Consider the following 12,051-nt stretch of genomic DNA (forward strand, 5'->3'; position numbering starts at 1 on the left):
CAGGTTGAGGTATGAGGAAATGGTTCTATTTTTGTTTTAACTAGCCTGGAAACTTAAACTGTTTAACTTCCCAATCCTGCACCAATGCTTGGATATACATCAAACTTCCAGACAACCGTCTGCTTACCCCCTGCAAGACTGAGGAGAGAGGGCTCACGTCTCCAGACCACCTGACATCCACTATCCAGACCAGTGATCATTCTAGACTCAGAGAGTTACAATCACGGATCAATCCGGAGGCCGAGACTGCAGCACTGACTCTCCTCACAGATGTACTTTTAACTGTGAGGACTCAGCTTCTCTTCTTCAGAACACGTGTAGGGGTTTTAGCCCAGTGTGTTTCTGGTTTGCAAACCCTAACTATGGCCCTTGAATAAATCTTTGTCATTTACGTCTAGCCAAAGCCTCCAGACTCCTTTTGTCTTTGTTCAACAGTACAATGGGGGAAATAGCACAACTCTTATCCATACTCATAGAATTTAGGAAGCTGGGGGGGGGGGGGGAATCTCAGAGATATCCAATATAGTGGTTTTCAACCATTTTACACTTGGGGACCAGTGAAAATAGGAGAGTTGTTTCAAGGTTCGCCACGGAAGAAATCACCCTGAGCACAAGCAAATCTGACTAAGATCATTGGATCTATAATCTTCATACAACATCAGAGTGGTTAACTCTTTCCAGACCAGCATGAGATTTCTGGTGGACTGGTCTGTGGACCAGCAGTTGAAAAACACTGAACACGCTATGTTGGCATTTCACAATCATGAGTGTGCATCAAAATGACTTGGAAAGCTTGTTAAACACAGGTTTCTGGGCCCCACCCCACCCCCCAACCCCGTGTCTCTGAGTCAGCAGGTTTGATGCTGCTGGCCCCCAGACCACACTTTGAAACCCGCTGCTCTAAAGTGACTCCCATGCCCTCTTCCTGTCTGCACTGCGGGGACCACCAGTCACGGCACTGGACTGCACCTTCCCCTGCTTGTGGGCCTTTCCCAGAGTGCTTCTCACACTTTCTGAAGTCGGGGCGCATTTAAAACCCTACAAATAATTGTAGGCACACTACATACAAATTTCTGAGAAATACGTTATAATAATTAAGTCAAGTAGTAAAGAAAAAAAATGTAAAGTCCAAGCGTGCTTTTACGGTAACTAAACAAAATAAATACGACAAAATTAAATTTATTCTGACATTAGAAAACACTTTTATGTTACATTTTTTGTTATGCTTTTTAGAATTTGTAAAAAAGCGGGGTTAAAAAATTTTTTAAATGACAAAAAAGTTAACTTTTTATATATTTAGATACATTCTTAGTAAGATTTAGTAAATTCAGCAGGTCCCGGCGCAAATGTGTTAAGTTTTTCCACTCTTGTGTTTATGAGAAACATGAGCCTGATGTGTCTTAGCAATTTCTTCAATGTTTGGGCATATATTTGAAAGGTAAACTCTCATTTCCTCGTCAATACATTGAAGAATTTCTCTCTTTTTACTCTTAATTGTGCTGAGGGTAGAAAATCCTAATTCACATAAATAGGATGTTGAAAATTGTAGTAAAATGTTCAAAGCTTTTTTTAGATATTGCCATATATTCTTATTTTATAGAAATCCAAAAGGCTTCAAGAGACAATTCTTTATGTTTAATCATCAATCCAAAATCCCCACCATACATATCTTAACTGTACACCAAACAAAGAATAGAAGAAACTTGCCTCCAGTCTTTCCAGGGAACATGGGGGTAGTGTAAACAATCCAGCACCACAGCTTAACAGCCTTTTGCAACCTAATCAGGCAAGTGAGGTGGGGGGTTGGGCAGACTGTCAGCTTACAGCCAATTCCCCACACCCCTGTCTCCCAAAAATCTAAACTCCAAAAACCCTGTTTGTTTTTTGGTCCCCAACAGGCACATATTTCTCTGGAATACCATAGAGCACACCTGGAAATCTTCTAGGGCGCACCAGAAGATTCTCACTTTGAGAACCACTGTCTACAGTTGGCCTTCTATCTAAGGGCAAGGGACATAAATTTTCATCAATGTGCCAGAGCCCAGTCTCAGTAAATATTTACAACACAAATTAATTAATTTGTTGAGTGAGTTTTTCTACTCACTTATAGTTGAGTCTTTGTCAATGTATTAACATTCAGAATCGAGGCACATTTACACACCCAGACAGAGAGCAGCTACTCACTGACGACACACAGCATGCACTGGCAGTAAAGCTAAAGGAAAACTAAAAGTCATCTGTAGCCATAGTAGCAAGGAGAAGGCAAGTTCTGAAGATCCAAGAACTGCTTCTCAGACTACAGTTTTCAATCAATGAACACTAACAAGCAGAAGCTGGAGGCTCCCTTTTGTCAAACGTGTTACTTTGATCTTTGAAGAGCTATGACGGAGTGTTTTTCATCTCAGACACCATCAAAAGGAAGAAATGCTTCCAAGCCCATTTTTCAAAGTTTCTCAGGGTCTGGAAAATGTCAGCACCAGCAGACTGATTCCTTCCCCCCATCCACCTTCCCCCCTTCCTAATCCTGCTCAGAGGAAAGACAAGCACAGCATCCTCAGCAGTGCCTGTCTGAAGTTCTTCAAGTCCGGTGTACTGAATGTAATATACCCCAAAGATCCTGCAGCATCTTCCTATTAAGAAAATGAACTAGGTTCTGGTTTCTGAATTTCACTGCCTCTTCAAAGTTTATTCCAACTTTACAAGTTTATACATACACACACATATACACACACACATACACACACACACACAGATGAATCCAATAACCTCATTATGTGATTTACTTTTATTTAACAACAGTAAAATAAAAATTTAACCTGTGTAATTGCATGGGTATATATATATGGCTTTATTCTTACTACTTAGATCCCCTTAAAAATAACTGACTTGTCAAACAAAAATAATAATGTAGTATAGGGTTTATAACTGACAAAAAGAAAAATATATGACAATAGCATAAAGGTCCAAGGAGAAATAGAAATACACTATTACAAGGTTTTCATACTGTACATGAAATGATATAATGCATGGAGATAAATGGCAATAAATTAAAGATGTACATTATAAACCCTAAAGCAACCACTAATATGACAAATTAAAGAATGATACCTAATAAGCTAAAAATAAAAGATAAAATAAAAGGACAGAAAGTATCCCACTAATCCCAACAAACAAACAAAAAAAGAAGCCAAGAACAGGTGAGAAAAACAGACTAGAAGTAGCAAGATCTACACCTAACCATGCCAATAAGCATTATAAATGGTCTAACCATGCAAATTAAAAGGCAGAGATTGTCACATAGGATAATAAAAATAATACCCTTCCAAGGAGGTGGACCATGGTTCTCTACTCCTTCAGTATGAACTGAACATAGTGACTTCCCAAAAGGTACAGTACAAAAATAGGAAAGAGTAACTTCTCAGTAGAGACTTGCCAGACACTATTGCAGCGGGGTGACCAAGGTTAACATGAACTGATAAGTCACGTTGATGGTATGTTCCTTTGACATGGTGTAATTAGACTATACATCCTTTTCAGGTGCATACGAAACCTTTACCAAAATAAATTATATTTCAGGCCACAAAATAATTCCCAATAAATGTAAAATGATTCAAGCCATACAAAGTATGCTCTTTGACAACAATGGAATTATATTAGAAATCAATAACTAAAAGATCTCTGGAAAATCCAAAAATATTTGGAAACTAAGCAACATACTTCTAACTGGCTCCGGGTCAAAAATCAAAATCAAAAGAAGATTTTAAAAGTATTTTGAAATTAAGAAAAATTGAATCACACCGGATCAAACCTTGTGAGATGTCAATAAAGCAGTGCTTAGGAGGAAATTTATAGAACTAAACACTTCTCAGAAAAGAAAAATGGTCACAAATCAATGGCCTAAAGAAACTAGATAAGAGCAAATTAAACTCAAAGTGAGAAGGAAAAAAATAATATGTATCAGAATGAAAATCAATTAAATAGAAAATAGAAAAACAATAGACAATAAATATCAATGAAACCGACAGCTAGTTTACTGACAAGATCAGTAACACTGATAAACCCTTAGCCTAGAATTTCTGTATCTTGGCACTACTGACATTATGACTGCCTGGTTCTTTGTTGAGAGGATCCTCCTGTTCATTGTAGGATCTTTAGCAGAATCCCCAGTCTTCACCCACTAGACAACAGCAAACATCCTCCCCTCAACACACACTCAAGACATTGTCTCCAAACATTATCTTGTCTTCAAAAATTGTCAAATACTCCTGGTGGCAGCAGAGTGAACTTCAAACAGTACTTTGCTCCATAAACAAAAATTGAGTCAAAGTAGATGAACCTAAATGTAAACTGAAAAACTCCTAGGAGTTTTATAACTCAGGGTAAAGAATCTTTGTGACATTGAGTTAGGCAAAGATTTCTTTAATACAACACCAAAAGTACAATCCATAAAAGATTAAATTGATAAACTGGATTTAATTAAAACCTAAAACTTCTAGCCCTGGCCACTTGGCTCAGTGGTAGAGCATCTGCCTGGAGTGTGGATGTCCTGGGTTTGATTCCCATTCAGAGGACACAGGAGAAGCAACTGCTTCTCCACCCCTCCCCACGTGTCTCTCTCTCTCTCTCTCTCTCTCTCTCACTTCCCTTTCCGCAGCCATGGCTCGATAAGTTAGCCCTGGTGCTGAGGATAGCTCTGTTGAGCCTCTGCCTGGGGAACTGGAAATAGCGTGGTTGTCAAGCAACACCCGTAGATGGGCAGCACATCACCCCTTAAGGGCTTGCCGGGTGGATGTGGCTAGGCACATGAAGAAGCCTGTCTCTCTGTCTTCCCTCCTCTAACTTAAAAAGAAACTTAAAACTTCTGATCATCAAAGATACTGTTGAGAGAATGTAAGATGAGCAATGTAAGACAAGCAATAGATTGAAAATAAATATTTGCAAATCATGTATCCAGAAAATATAAAGAAATCTCAAATTTCAATAATAAGGAAGCAACCAACCCTATTTTTAAAAAGGTGCCAAGAAATGTAAACAGAAACTTCAACAAAGAAGATATATGGAAGGTAAATAAGCACTCATTAGTCATTAATAAAATGTAAATAAAAACTACAATGAGATACCACTACATAAGAAAAGCCTGACCATACCAATTGCTGACAAGGATACAAAGCAACTGTAACCCTCTTACAATACTTACACTGCAGGGGTCCCCAAACTGCGGCCCCTGAGGCCATTATCTCCCCCTCCCCCCCCCCCCCCCCCCCCCCGCCACACTTCCGGAAGGGGCACCTCTTTCACTGGTGGTCAGAAGGGGAGCACTGTATGTGACGGCGCCGCAAAGCAGGCGTCAGTCACGTACAGTACTACTTCCAGTGACGCAGGACGCAGGACGCATGCATCACAGCTCCAGAATATCACTTGTTACGGCTAGCAGTGACAAATATGGAACTAGACATTGACCATCCCATTAGCCAAAAGCAGGCCCATAGTTCCCATTGAAATACTGGTCAGTTTGTTGATTTAAATTTACTTGTTCTTTATTTTAAATATTGTATTTGTTCCCATTTTGGTTTTTTACTTTAAAATAAGATATATGCAGTGTGCATAGGGATTTGTTCATAGTTTTTTTATATAGTCCGGCTCTCCAACGGTCTGAGGGACAGTAAAGTGGCCCCCTGTGTAAAAAGTTTGGGGACCTCTGACTTACAGCATGTAAAATGGTATACCTACTTTAAAATATATACCTGCTATGTGATCCAGTCATTCCATTCCTAGGCATTTACCCAGGGTAAATGAAATGGCCATACAAAGACTGTACATAATGCTCAACATTCACAGCAACTTTATTTATTTATTTATTTATTTATTTATTTATTTATTTATTTATTTTTTGTATTTTTCTAAAGCTGGAAACAGGGAGAGACAGTCAGACTCCCCCATGTGCCCAACCGGGATCCACCCGGCACGCCCACCAGGGGCGATGCTCTGCCCACCAGGGGGCGTCTCTCTGTTGCGACCAGAGCCACTCAAGCGCCTGGGGCAGAGGCCAAGGAACCATCCCCAGCGCCCGGGCCATCTTTGCTCCAATGGAGTCTCGGCTGCGGGAGGGAAAGAGAGAGACAGAGAGGAAGGAGAGGGGGAGGGGTGGAGAAGCAGATGGGCGCTTCTCCTGTGTGCCCTGGCCGGGAATCGAACCCGGGACTTCTGCACGCCAGGCCAACGCTCTACCACTGAGCCAACCGGCCAGGGCCAGCAGCTTTATTTTTAATAACAAAAAACTGAAGGGAAAGAAAAGCTCAAATGCCAATCAATGGGTGAGCAGATAAATGCACTTAGGTATACCCATACAATGGAATACCATTCAGCAGCACAAAGTAATGAACCACTGAAACATACAACAATATGAATGAATCTCAAAATAATTATGCTGAGTGAAAGAAGCCAGACAAAAAGAGGATATACAGTATAATTCCACTTCTATTAAATTCTAAAAATGCAAATTAATCCATAGGGTCAGAAAGCTACCTCTGGTTGTCTGGGGAAGAGGGATAAAGGATAGGAGCAGGGGCCAGAGGAAGAGACGGCTTCACAAGTCATATGTGAAAAAAATTAACAATTTTACAGTCTAAATTTATGGAGCTTACTGTATGCCAAGTAGACGCAATAGAACTGATTTAAAAATTATCTCACAACCCTGCAAAGTGTAGACAACTTAAGATAACAACAATCAAAAAGGAAGAACATAATCTGTAGTTTCATGAAGAATTACAGGCTTTACACATACATGAGTTTACACTATCCCAAACACAATCCTTTAATTGGTAAAAGTAGGAAAAGGGATATATGACCTAGGTCACTGTTAGGTATCAAATCAAGCAAGGAGAAAAAACAACAACAAAGCCCTTAAGAACAGGCATTTAACATTAACATTACTGTTTTTTTAAGTGACAATCTACTTCATTTTAATTTTTTATATATTGATTGATTTTAGAGAAAGGAAAGGAGACAGAGACAGAGAAAGAAACTCTGATTTTTTGGTTCATTTATTTATGCATTCACTGGCTGCTTCTTTTTGGGGGGTATTTTTCCAAAGTTAGAAGCAGGGAGGCAGTCAGACAGACTCCCACATGCGCCCGACCGGGATCCACCCAGCATGCCCACCAGGGGGCGATGCTCTGCCCACCTGGGGCATTGCTCTGTTGCAACCAGAGCCATTCTAGCGCCTGAGGCAGAGGCCACGGAGCCATCCTCAGCACCCGGCCCAACTTTGCTCCAATGGAGCCTTGACTGTGGGTGGGAAAGAAAGAGATATAGAGGAAAGAGTTAAGAGGAAAGAGAGGGGGAAGGATGATAAAGCAGATGGGCGCTTCTCCTGTGTGCACTGACCAGGAATCGAACTCAAGACTTCCACAGGCCAGGCTGATGCTCTTCCGCTGAGCCAATCGGCCAGGGCCTCATTGGCTGCTTCTCATATGTGCCCGGACTGGGGATTAAACCTGCAACCTTGCCGCATCGGGACAACACTGACCAACTGAGCTACCCAGCCAGGGCACATTAACATTACTTCTTCATTAAAAAGCAACCAGTCTGAAATATTTCATAATAATTTTTAAAAAGGAAAAATTATTTAATTTTTAACAATCTAGCCTGTCCCATGCTCAAGCAGAATCAAATGCATCCCTCCCTACCGTAGCCCCCAGGAATACATCTCTGGTAGCATATGCCACATGTAAACTGCAATGGCTTAAATCTTCCCACTAGACAAACAGCTCCATCAGCATAGAGACTGTGCCTTCTGATGTTGACATGATGTGGTCAAATGTAAGTGCTTTGACATCTGAGAGCCTGCCTTTCTATCCTAGGCTTTGCTATCCACCTATACTGTGTAACCTCAGAAAGTTACTTAATCTTGCCCTGGCTGGACAGCTCGATTGGTTAAAGCTTCAGCCAGAAGGTCCAAGGTTGCAGGTTCAATCCCTAGACAGGGCACATACAGGAAGAGATCAATGTTTCTATCTGTTTTGGTCTCTCTCTATTAAATCAACTTAGAATTTTTTCAGGTTACTTACTATACTTGATGGCCAGATTTATAAACTACAAAATAGCGCTAATAGGGTATGTATGAGGATTCAGTGTGAATTTATCCAAACCTTGGCCCACAAGGCCCTGCATGATCTTTCACCTGATTACCACTCAACCGTCATTAGTTGCTCTTCCTCCAACTGTCAGTCACCTCCTCTCAGCCACGGTGACCTTTCTCAGTTCCAGTAAATCCACACACCAGAGCTCTCTCCTGACTCATGCTATCTTCTCTGCTGATCTCCCATGTCCCTGTCCTCTCTACAACCTCCTACCGCACAACATGGTTAGCTGCTTCTTAGCCAAGTCTCAGCTTAAATGTCACCTCCACAGACAAGCCTTACTACTAACAGAGGAACTCCTGGTTATGCGAAATATATAGTTCTTAAGGACCTACTGACTGTGTGCCAGGCATTGTTCCAGACTTTGAGGATACAACAGTGAATACTACAGGACTGAAGGAGCAGAGGCGGATTTAATGGCGGGCGCCCTAGGCCCCGACTTCTGAAGGGCCCCTCAAAACACCAACTTGACACTTTTTTCTAATGACATCAAGTTTGGTTTCATGTGTCATTTTAACATTAATAGTACAGAATATTTTTTATTTATTTAAAAATATGGTCAACATATATTTTTATTTTCCCCAGTCTCTCTCTTTTTTTAAGGGGTCCAATATTTTCTTCTGTGCCCAGGGCCTCAACCGACCTTGATCCGCCTCTGTGAGAGAGTGTACAATCTAGTAAGGGAAGACAGTCCATAAACAAAGGAGTAAAATATGGAGTACATTAGTTAGATGGTCATAAGGGCTGCGGAGAAAAAAATAAACTGTGAAAGGGGAATAATTGGGAGTTGTGGGGGTTAAATCTGGGGCTTAGTGAAATCTTGCTGAAAATAAAACATTGCGTAAAGACATGGAAGGGGTCAGAGAGAACGATTCAGGCAGGGGGCTGGACAGGGGCACTCCAGGCAGAGGAAACAGCAAGTCCAAAGGTCCTCAAACAGCAAAGAAGCTAGTTTGGCAGTAGAAGAGTGAATTAGAAGAAGAGCAGCAGATAAGATGAAAAAGGTGACAGGATGGGGACAGAGGAGGACCGGATGGGGTAAACTCTGGGGGCCACTGTCAGGTCTCCATCTTTCACTCAGGAGATGGGAAGCCAATGTGATCTGATTTACCTTTTACAACCTGTGATTTGCTTGGTAATGTTTTTTTATGTGCTGCACTCAACCCACTAGAGACGCACAGGAACCACAGCTGCCCTGTGCATTATAACTCCAGCACCTAGCACAACACACTGCAGGCACTCAATCAGTATTTATTAGATGAATGTAAAGCATTTACTGGTACAAAACAAACATTCCATACGTGATATTATTTGGCACCCGAGTCCAGCACAGTGGCTGGCCTATGGGAAAAGCTTGTTTGAGTAAATGAACAAATAACTTTGTGAAATTATTGAAAATCTGTATTTAAAACACATGACTAATGACAAATGAATTGATTGCTTTCACCTTCTCCCTTATCTATGAAGACATGACTGATTCTGAGCTTCACATTACACTTTCAAGTCATGCCACTGAGGGCACTACCCTTGTGACTCAGTTCTCTAAACAGACTGCAATATCGTGCAAACACCATTAGTACTAATGCACTGAAATGCTTGTAAAATGTTTAACTGAGTAAACTTATTCGCATGATTTTTTTAAAAAACAATCTTTAATGTACAATGTGGGGCTGAGTCAGGCTGGTTTGATTTATAATTTTTGTAGAATTCCAATAAAGATCCTTAACTCATGTGGACAAAGAACTAAGATTTTTTTTACTTATTGTGACATAGCCCGAGTCTTCGCCACGATCTTGATAAGGATAATTACACCTGCTCCCTTCTCCCTTGTTGTGGGCGGCCCTTGGGAGTCTAAGAGGAGTTTTCCAGAGAGAAAACTCAAGGAGTCACGCATTAAAGTATGTTTCATCTCATAAAACGCGGAGACTCTCCCTTGCTGTTTACAATGTCTCGACTGCATCGAGGTAAAGAATTATTCCCCAGCCCTAAACGTGGTAGAGCCTGTCCGAGCACAACCACATAGTCTCTGCAGGGGGGACTTCGGAGCTATGGAAACTTTTAGAAAAGCATATGAAAGTTGCCTAAAATCAAACAAACTTTAAAAAAGAACAGATTGATGCAAAAGTGTTGAGCGGCTAGAAAGAACCTGCTCGGTTTGGCTCCGACGTGCTGGTGCTTGTACACAATCGTGCCTGCTAACAGCTAGCGCAGACGCTCCCTTCCACGAGGGGAGGAGCAAATAATAACTTTCGGAAATAACAGGCGTCCACAAAGGCAAATGTTACACAGGACTTCTCAACCTCCATCAAATAAGGTGACTAATGTTCCGAGAAGCACTGATTCTCCACAAGTTCCTCACCCCTCGCTTTTTTTTTTTTTTTTAACAGAAGGAAAATAACCTAAGGAGAAGGTGCTACCGTCAGACCCTCGAGGCAATTTCAGACAACAAAGACCCCAAGCAATCAAAATGGAATTATAATCGGAGCCGTGGCGCGTTCGGCTGCCGCGCCCGCCGCGGTTCCTCTAGTGCCGGGGTCCGCGGGTCCCCGCGCCCGCTCCAGCCTGGGTACGCCCCCGCCCACTGGTCCCCTGGGTCCCCCTCGAGCCTCACACCGCCCACGATTTGACAATCGCTGCGCCGCAGCTCCGCGTTCTAGCTCACGCGGCGTTCAAAATCTTTCCCGCCCAGGCGTGACGCGAGCGGCGAAAACAATCAGCGGCCCCGGAGCGCTGGGGCCTGGGCCCGACAGGGGCCAGTGGGGGAATCAGGCCGAGCCTCCTGCGCAGCCACCTCCACAGCCCCCATCCCAGCCCGGCGGACCGGCGCGCTGGGGCCCGGAGGTGACACAAAGAAGCCTGAGAGACAAACGCCACCCGCTGGCGTTCGCTCCAATCCCGGAGCGCCCCGCCCGCTGACAAGTTTGCGGCGCCCTCCACGCACCCCGCTCTCCCCACGCGGGCAAAGTTTCCCGTGGCCGGGCTCGGACGCCGGCGTTGGGTCGGTCCCTGTCTCCCGCCGCCCCCGGCTCGAGGACCGTCCTTCCCTCGCCCCCGCCCGCGTCCCTTCCCCTGCCTCTCTCTCTCTCCCTCCTCCCCACCCGAGCCCGCTCACTCTGGGGCGCACCAGGGTGCACAGGGGCCCCGCCGCGGCGCTCACCCGTTGCTGTCCCTGGATCGCCGGCTGGGGCCAAGCCAGGTTAGTTCCCCGCTAGCCTTGCTCCCTCAGTCGCCGATTTTGCTCGATCTCCCGCTCGCTTTTTCGGTCCAGCCGAAGGCTCCGGGCACAGCAGAGCGCGCTCGGCTCCTAAGCGCTCGGAAAGCTGCAAACCACGCCCCGCTTCTTCCCCGCCCGCTGTGGGCCGCGGAGTCCCGCGCTCGCCGCTCTGCGGCCAGTGTGCAGCCGGCCCGCGAGCGCCGGGGGCGGAGCAGTGGGCCTCCCCCGCTGGCCCTGCGCCTGCCCTCGGCTAGCTACTTTCAGTGTTTTGGAAGATCAGAAGTGGTCAGGGGGAGAGGATAACTCGGAATGCAGGTTAACCACCAGAGACGGGTAGGGGGAGCGCCACAAACTCACTCGAAGCCTTTCTGGATAACTTCAACGAGGAACTTTTGTAACATTCCTGGACTTCTGGGGGGTAAGAGCAGATCTTCGAATAAGCTACCGGACCTTAATCGAGTCATTGAAACTTCGTGGACCTTTTGCAAAATGAGGAATGTGGATTAGATGGTTTTAAGAATCTGGCAGTATTTCTGATAGCGTGGTCCAGACTTCAGGGTCACCTGGTGGGAACGGGAGGCGCTTGTTAACGACATATATTATTGCGTCCCTCCCTCTCTCTGGTCGCAAGGAGTGGGGAAGAGCCTCAATCTTATGACACGATATACAAATTCCAGGTCTGAAATTCAGTGGAAA

At 44.0% G+C, this 12,051-nt stretch overlaps 1 protein-coding gene across 4 annotated transcripts in view; it reads right to left on the minus strand.

Annotated features, from left to right (window-relative positions):
* SYNE2 (spectrin repeat containing nuclear envelope protein 2) overlaps positions 1-11,438 on the minus strand; it is a 350,331-nt gene extending 338,893 nt beyond the window's left edge. For all 4 annotated transcript variants that reach the window (XM_066342067.1, XM_066342066.1, XM_066342065.1 and 1 more), the window contains exon 1: positions 11,299-11,438. The gene's annotated coding sequence lies outside the window, so the exon portion shown is untranslated. The remainder of the gene's footprint in view (positions 1-11,298) is intronic.
* Between the last annotated feature and the right edge of the window lie 613 nt (positions 11,439-12,051).

Source organism: Saccopteryx leptura, chromosome 6 (assembly GCF_036850995.1).
Source record: "Saccopteryx leptura isolate mSacLep1 chromosome 6, mSacLep1_pri_phased_curated, whole genome shotgun sequence".
Taxonomy (NCBI): domain Eukaryota; kingdom Metazoa; phylum Chordata; class Mammalia; order Chiroptera; family Emballonuridae; genus Saccopteryx; species Saccopteryx leptura.